Raw genomic sequence first — 8110 nt, forward strand, 5'->3', positions numbered from 1 at the left:
AACCAATCTGGAGAGAGGTAGAATTTGAAGGGATTTTTAATTTTTTCAGGGGTGTCTGGCTGGCTCAGTCAGAAAAACATGCAACTCTTAATTTTTGGGTTGTGAGCTCAAGACCCACGTCAAGTGTAGAGATTACTAAAAACAATAAATAATAAACTTATAAAATAAAAAAATAAAAATAAAATTTTCCAACAGGTGAGGGATTGGGTAAATATTAATTGGGCATCAATTTTGCTCTGAACCACATCAAAGTTGTCAAACTTAAAAAGCCTCACCTGGTGATCTCATTAGAATGGAGATTCTAATTTAGATTCAGAATCAGGTCTGAGTAAGGCCAAAGTTCTTATTTCTACCGCGCTTGGAGATAAAACTGATGCTCCTGGTCCTTGAATAACACTTTGAATAGCAAGAGACTGGGTAAGGGGGAGACTAGAACCAATAACTAACTTGGAATTAAAGGCCTGGCCCAGGGCAGACACAGTGGCAATGGACAGTAAAAGAAGCTGATGAATATTTCAAAAGAACAAACAATACAACCTCATGACAAAGTGAATGTAGAGCATAAGTGTGGGAGAAGTGTTAAAATCATGTGCTTCTTGTCCCCAAACACTTCAAGATTAGAGACACTCTTCACAGAAACAAAGACAATCTCAAAAGACTCTGGTGAAGTTGATTTTGGCCATCTTGAATAGGATGTAAGAGTAGCTTATTGTTGTGGGTTGAGCTGTGTCCCCCCAAAAGATATGCTGAGGTCCTAACCTGGGTACCTGTGCAAATGATCTTATTTGGAAAGAGGGTGTTCGCAGATGAAGTCAAATTAAGATGAGGTCATACCAGATTAGGGTGGGCCTAAACTCCAATGACAGGTGTCTTTCTAAGGAGAGGATGGGTTAGAGACATGGATCTGCACAGGGAATTCGATCATGTGACAACAGAGTAAAGGCAGGAGTGATACAAGCTGCAAGCCAAGGAATGTCAGCAATAATCAGAAGCTAGGAAGAGGCAAAGAAAGATACCTTCCCAGAAACTTCAGAGGGAACGCTGCCCTTCCTACACATTGATTTCAGACTTCTACCTTCAGAACCACAAGAGAATATTTTCTGTTGTTTTAAGCCATGCAGTTTGTGATATTTACTATGGCAGTTCTAGGAAACTAATGCGGTTATCTAACTGTTAAGGTGTGAAAACAAATGGAAGTATGAGATTGAAGAACACACTTGTCAGAGATAGTGGTGCCAATTTTAGAAACTTTAGAATAGAGATTATAGTTCACGTTTAAATAGCTCAAGCCACTAAGAAAAGAAGCACAGAGAAAGAAGAATTGACAGCCTAGTCTTGAAAATCACTCTCAGTAGAGGAAACTGAGCAGGGAAGTCTGGTAACCCCAAAAAGTCATTTAATGTCTCTAAGTCCCACTATCCAATTCTGTATTTTTAAAAAAAAAAGGCTGGATTCAAAAATCTTTGAGTTCTTTTGCAGCTCTATTATTTTACATCCCTCATTAAACTACTACTTCGCCTAGACACTGGGAAGCTAAGAAGCAATAAGAGAGTACAGAGTGTGTTTGGTGATAATGACGACAATAGGAATACTTTGTATTGTGTCTTTCTGGGGAGTTCAAAACATTTTTATCTATAATATACTATTAATCCTAACACCTTCACTATGAAACAGAACAAGCATTATCATCATTTAAAGGATAAAGAAACCGAGACACGGGAGAGTTAAATGAAAAAGGTTCTTCGGTGTAATATATTGTGTGAATGAGGCAGAATGCTTATCAGGAGAAAAACTAATGACAATATAAAGAGCATAGAAATACTGGTAGGAGACGCATCACATTCTTCCACCCTCCCTCCCTCCGTCCCTCTTTTTCTCCCTCCTCCCTTCCTCTCTCCTCTAAATTACCTTGCCCCTATTTGTAAAAACAGATTTTGGCTACAGAATATTTGACACTCAACAAAAGAGAAATAATTGACATGTTGGGTGATCAGGGAAATAGGTATTTTTCTTCCTGGTTATTTCAAAGGTTTTCCTTCTTAGGGTTAATGAATAAAGAATAGTTATGTTAGATCCTCTATCATTTCTGTAAAGCTGTCAGTTTTCTCCAGTCTTTGAGGACTGGGGCAGCTATCAATGGTATTTTACTTATGGAAAGGAACTACAGAGCTGGCAAATCTATGTCATGAGAGTTGGGCCACATTTTGTTCTTTAGAAAGAGTCAATTCTTAAGCTGTCTTACCCCTTCAAAAGAGACATTCCTGATGTGCCTCAACAAAGTATTAAAATTTTACCCCTTCTTTCTATAGTTGCATTCTTTGGGGTGCTGTTATCTGAAAGTTGAAAAACAACCACCACCATCAGACAATTTGTACTAAAACACACACAGGTCACCAGCAGCCATAACTTTGTATTGGCAGAACCATCTTAAGAGCAAATTACACGTAAAAATAATGGCACGCCTTGCATGCGCTAAATTGTGGATTACACATAGTTAAAAGTGCTTTGTTTAAAAAGCTGTCAGAGAGGAATTTTCATTCTTTCATTTGCCTTTGAAGGGTGATTAGCCTGCAGCAATCTCAGCTATATTTTCTCCACGATGACACAATAACAATCCCAAGTGATACACCCCCCGAATACTTGGAAATTGGGTTAGGCTGCAGGAACCTGAGACCCAAAACCCAGTGGCTTAAACATCCTGCCACAAAGCCCCATCAGTGATGGATGGCTTTCTAACATGGTTTTCTAGTGGTGCTTCCCTGGAGGTACTCCCTTCTTCTCCCCCTCTCAACTACTAAATACCAAGGACTGACAAACAACACTAAGGACAAAGGGGGTAGTGCCACCACCAGTCAGTGAACTGTTGGCTTCTTGACATGCTACACTTTCATAAAAGCTATAAAGTAAGACAAGTGTTATCATCATTTAAAACATGTAAAAACTGGGGCGCCTAGGTGTCTCAGTCGGTTAAGCATCTGACTCTTGATTTGGGCTCTGGTCACGATCTCACGATCGTGAGATCAAGCCCTGCATCTGGCTGAGCATGGAGCCTGCCTAAGATTCTCTCTCTCTCCCTCTCTCTCTCTCTCTCCCTCTCTCAAAAAATAAAAAAAAAGTGAAAGAAAATAAAAATAAAAGCATGTAAAAAGATGGGGGAAGGGGCAGCTCTGCTCTTTTTGCTTTGATATTTTATTCATTTTAGAGATGCCAAATTAGAAATACACACGACTCAAAGGGTTTCTGTAGCACCCTTAATAATTATCAGAAAGTGAAATGTTAGCTATTATTCTTATTACTGTTATTATTATTCTAGAAATGGGTAGTGGGCTCAGAAGTCATGAAAATGGAATCTGCCTTTCCATAGCAAATGTGATTATAAAAGCACATGACCATTTATATACGGTCATGTATATATCCGATTTATCTAACCAGCTTGGTGCCCTTAATGGCTTTCTCTTCTCCTATAATATGAACTCAGAACACTCTATAAAAGGTTCCTCACCCAAGGAATACTTGTCTAGGATCCCTTTTGGATAATATGCCTCTAATTGAGCTGGGTTTCCTAGGCATTGAGCTGGGCACAGAGGCAAATTGCGCTGCTATGAGTAATGGTGATAATAACGATAGCTATAATTCATTAAGAATTTACAGTGTACCAGATGCCCCATTAACCACTCTATTTTCATTTTCTTATGTAATTTCACAACAACCCTACTGGAATGTACCATTATTACTTCCATTTTCCATAAAGAATTTTAGGCTCAGAAAGGTTAAACCACTTTTCCCGTGATCATCACGGAACAGCCTCATTCTGAGTAAAAACAGACTCTGAGAAGCAAGAGCATAGTTAAAACAGTAAGACAGAAAGCTTGAACTGGATGAGAACTGTAAGACCAGCCATATGTTAGCTAAGACAAATTCAGATCATGGAGCCTTGAGAGGTCCCTTGAAGCTCTAGATTTACACAGGCTCCCAAGCCTCAAGTTTCAAGTTCTTGGCCTCCGTGCACCACAAGACTCCACAGCTTGGCCCTGGCCCACAGCTGTGGTATGATTCTGAGCAGCTGGGGACTGTCCCTGGCCCACTGATGAAGATCACCATCAGTAGTTCCTATCTTCTTTGCTTCTTGCCAAGCCACGCTGATAGTCTAACAATAATGTTAGTTGCAGAGAATCACAGCATTTTTAGGAACTCCTCTTTCCATGCTGCCTTCAGGTCCTGCATCACAATTTCAAAAAATAATCATAACTTATCCTTTTAAGGTTGAATTGGACTTTTAGAACCACCTAAAATCATTGAGATCTAGGCCTGATGAAAAAGGTACAGCTGGGTAAATTCCGAATACTATCAACAAAAAAAAAAGTTCACCATAAAGTCTGATTTATTCTAAGGGCAATTCCCAAAGTGGAGTTTTGAAGATGTTTAGAATGAGAGCATCATTACTGGGCTCCACATGTGGCATCTCGGAACCACTGTTTGGATATGCAACTCTCAATGGGTGTGTTAAACAATCAGAGAATCTTTTTTTTTTTCCTTTCTAAAGTTTACTTATTTTTGAAAGAGAGAGAGATAGCGTGCATGAGCAAGGGAGGGGCAGAGAGAGAGGGGAACAAAGGATCTGAAGTGGGCTTTGTGCTGACAGCAGAGAGCCCAGTGTGGGGATCAAACTCACGAACCTTAAGATCATGACCTGATCTGAAGTTGGACGCTTAACCGATGGAGCCACCCAGGCGCCCTGATCAGAGAATTTTGATTCCGCTGACTTCTCTTACCAGGCAAACTAAATGTTCTCTCTTGATGGATCTTGCTTGACATAAACATTTACTGATGTCTACTGAATGATAAGGAGCCAGACATCCAATATATTATCATATATTTTTCTCACAACAACCCTGTGAAGTTTGGATTGTTATCCCATTTTACAGAGAAGGGAACTGAAATTCATAAGCAAGCCTTCTGCCACACACTTCTTTGGTAGAATTAGTATTTAATCCAGGTCATGCTAAGGAGAATGTCTTCTTCAACTATTCACAACTGCTTCAGCCGTGGCCTTTCCGGGAAGTTCCTCTCCGAGAAGAATTATTTGGGGGAAAACACAGTACTCCCTCATTTATCAATCAATCAAGTGCAAACATATGTCATAACCTCTTAAGAAGAAAGTGATTTTTTCAGACTCAGAAACTGAAGTTCTTTTACTTCACAAATATTTATGACCTATATTAGATATCTTTACTTCTCTAAGAAATAACAAGAAATGATGTGATTTACTTTCGATGAGGTTTTAAGATTGTTTAAAAGCTCTTACATTTAGAGGATGGTACCTGAATCACAGATTGTATATTATTCCCAAGTCTCATTAGTGTTTTCAAGGAGAAAGTCATCCTTATATCTACCAGCCAGTGGAGTATCTGCCAATAGAATTTATAGTGCAAGAGTGACCATTAACTCCTACTGCTTTAAAGCACATTTTCTCTTAGAGACCTTGACAGTTTAGACAGAGAGCAAAAGCTTCATTTATTGACTTCTAGTTGAAGAAGATGAAAAGGGTATTTTGAAAAATACTAATAAAAATAAAGGTTGAATCATATAAGCCTTCAAGGAAGAAGATAATAATACTGTGCATAGGTCAGTTTTATATTTTTCCTTGGTATTAAATATTATATATTATATTAAATGCCTGAAGGTATTAACAAACACATCCTTAAGCCTTATAAAATCAGACTTGACACTATCTAAGGCAATATTTTCAACCTGATGTTTACAAGTCTCAAGCACATTGTTAAATCAATTTAGTGGGTCATGAATAGCATTTTTCTTAAAAGGAATAGAATGCAATAGGTTATAAAAGAAAATATTAGAACAGAATACAGCACATCAGCCTGCATAACACATGGTAAAGTTAAATTTTATATTATTAATGCAAACTCTATATTTGCTGCTACTTCTTCAAATAAGACAATGAATAGTGCTTGGCACATATTAGGCAATAGATAAACATCTGTTGCCATATGAATGAATATGTGTGTGTAGGTACATAGATTTTTATTAATCTTTTATACTGGATCAAAATGTAAAATGTACTTTTATTGTACTTCTTATTGTAGGGCAGGATAAAAATTTTGGAAAATATTGTGTGTTATATATACACACATACATGTACATGTGTTATATATACATACACACATACATGATAGTCGTATATACAATGTTTTAGATCCAGTTTCCCAGAAGCAGTCTGAGATAGGAGTTCCTGGGCAAGTGATATATGGAGAGTGTTTTTAGGAGATACCTATAAGGGTGGGGGAGAAGCAGGACAAGGAGGTGGAGAGAAAGCAAAGCAAAGCTGTGGTTTCGGAAGTCTAACTGCCCACTTTTCTCCAGGAAAGGCCGTTCCCATCAGCCGAGGGTAATCCCTCTCCAGAGAAGGGGGCAGTGATAAGCCAGACTCCTCCCAGACTAAAAGCTGATGATTATCCATTCATTTCCTCAACACCTACTTACTGAGCACCTGCTCCATGCCACAAATGGTGTTAAACTCTCGAATCTGACCCCACCTCATGGAGATTATAGTTTAGTAGGTCAGCGCCCAATTGCAATTTTTAAAAACATAGACTACATGTGATACTTTATACTAAGAAAAAGGACCATTCACAGCACAAATCAGATTCCTTGGATAATCCTCACGTTTCTCTCACTTCTTAAGTTTCCTGCACTTCTCTCACTTTTCACAGTGAAACCAGCACATGCATTTAGAATGAGGTGACATGAATGTGAAGGTATATATTAAGTGTGATTAGCAGCCTAGAGGAATTTTGCAAATACCAATGTTTCCTTAAAATATGTAAAGTGTGTTACAACTTTAAAGTTTGCAGTTGTAAGAATAGTTATACGAAGTGGCAAAAAACAAACAAACAAACAAACAAAAATGTCAACTATGCTATTGACATGGAAATAAAAAAGTTTACATTTCTAAAGAAAAGAATTTAGCAACATCTGAACAAAGCTAACTGAGCAAAACAATTTCTAATCTACTGTTGGCTTCCACATGTTCCTCTAATTCTTGGTGGTATTTTTAATATTTGGATGATGAAAATAATAAGGTACACAACCTAATTCTGGGACTTGTGGACATACAGTAATATTGAAGAACAGTGAAAAAGTTACCACTTATTCTCATTCGTATACTATCTTTATTTCATTACTGTTTTTTTCAGCAATGCCTCAAGAATTTCTCCCTCGCTGGTCAATCTGAGCCCAAAATATAGATTTAATTATGTCACTCACCTACTCCAACACTATCACTATCTGTGGCTCTTTTACAGTCTGGAACCAACATACCTTTGGTCCCCTACCAGTTATCTCACACTGGACTTAAACCCTGCCTGGGTCCCTGTTCTTTTAACTGACTTCCTCTAAGAACTAAAGCCGTTTGTCCTCCTTTAGAATCACCCCTACCCCAACCCTAACTTCCAGGCTCTGAATCCAACTCTGACCTAAATCAAAAAGCATAGCGAACACAGTGGATTTATGGTCCCCTAATTCACCTCAGGGAATTGAGGATTAATGACCTTATTTCCTGCCTAACTCTGACCTTGTGGTCTATATTAGTGCTTCTCAAATTTCAGTGTCCATCCCCATGTACTCTTACTCGAGTAGGTAGACGTACAGCCTGCAATTCTGCATTTCTAACAAGTTTCAGGTAATACCAGAGCTTCCAGTCTGCTTTTGGAAGAGCAACATCCCGTATACTAATTCTCAAACTTGTCTGCACCTTGGAATCACTCTCTGGACCTGGGTCCCATCCCCAGATATTCTGACTTCATTGGAATGGGGTGAAACCTCATCATCAAATTTCCCCCAGTTGATTCTAATGCACGGCAAACTAGTCTAATATATACCGTAGTTCTGATAATTAGGTCCTTGATTATTCTACTTGGCCTGAGATCTAGTCTCAGTAGCCCACACAATATGATTATTGCCATTCTAACTTTCTCCTTCCCCAACCACTACTTTTGGATCAGACACTGGAGCTCTTTCCCTGAAAATCACTAAATTTTTAAATATTTTCTTGCTGATGATATGGCCTGCCTGCCTAGATCTTTGAATCTAG

This window comes from Panthera tigris, chromosome C1, assembly GCF_018350195.1.
Source record: "Panthera tigris isolate Pti1 chromosome C1, P.tigris_Pti1_mat1.1, whole genome shotgun sequence".
Classification (NCBI taxonomy): Eukaryota; Metazoa; Chordata; class Mammalia; order Carnivora; family Felidae; genus Panthera; species Panthera tigris.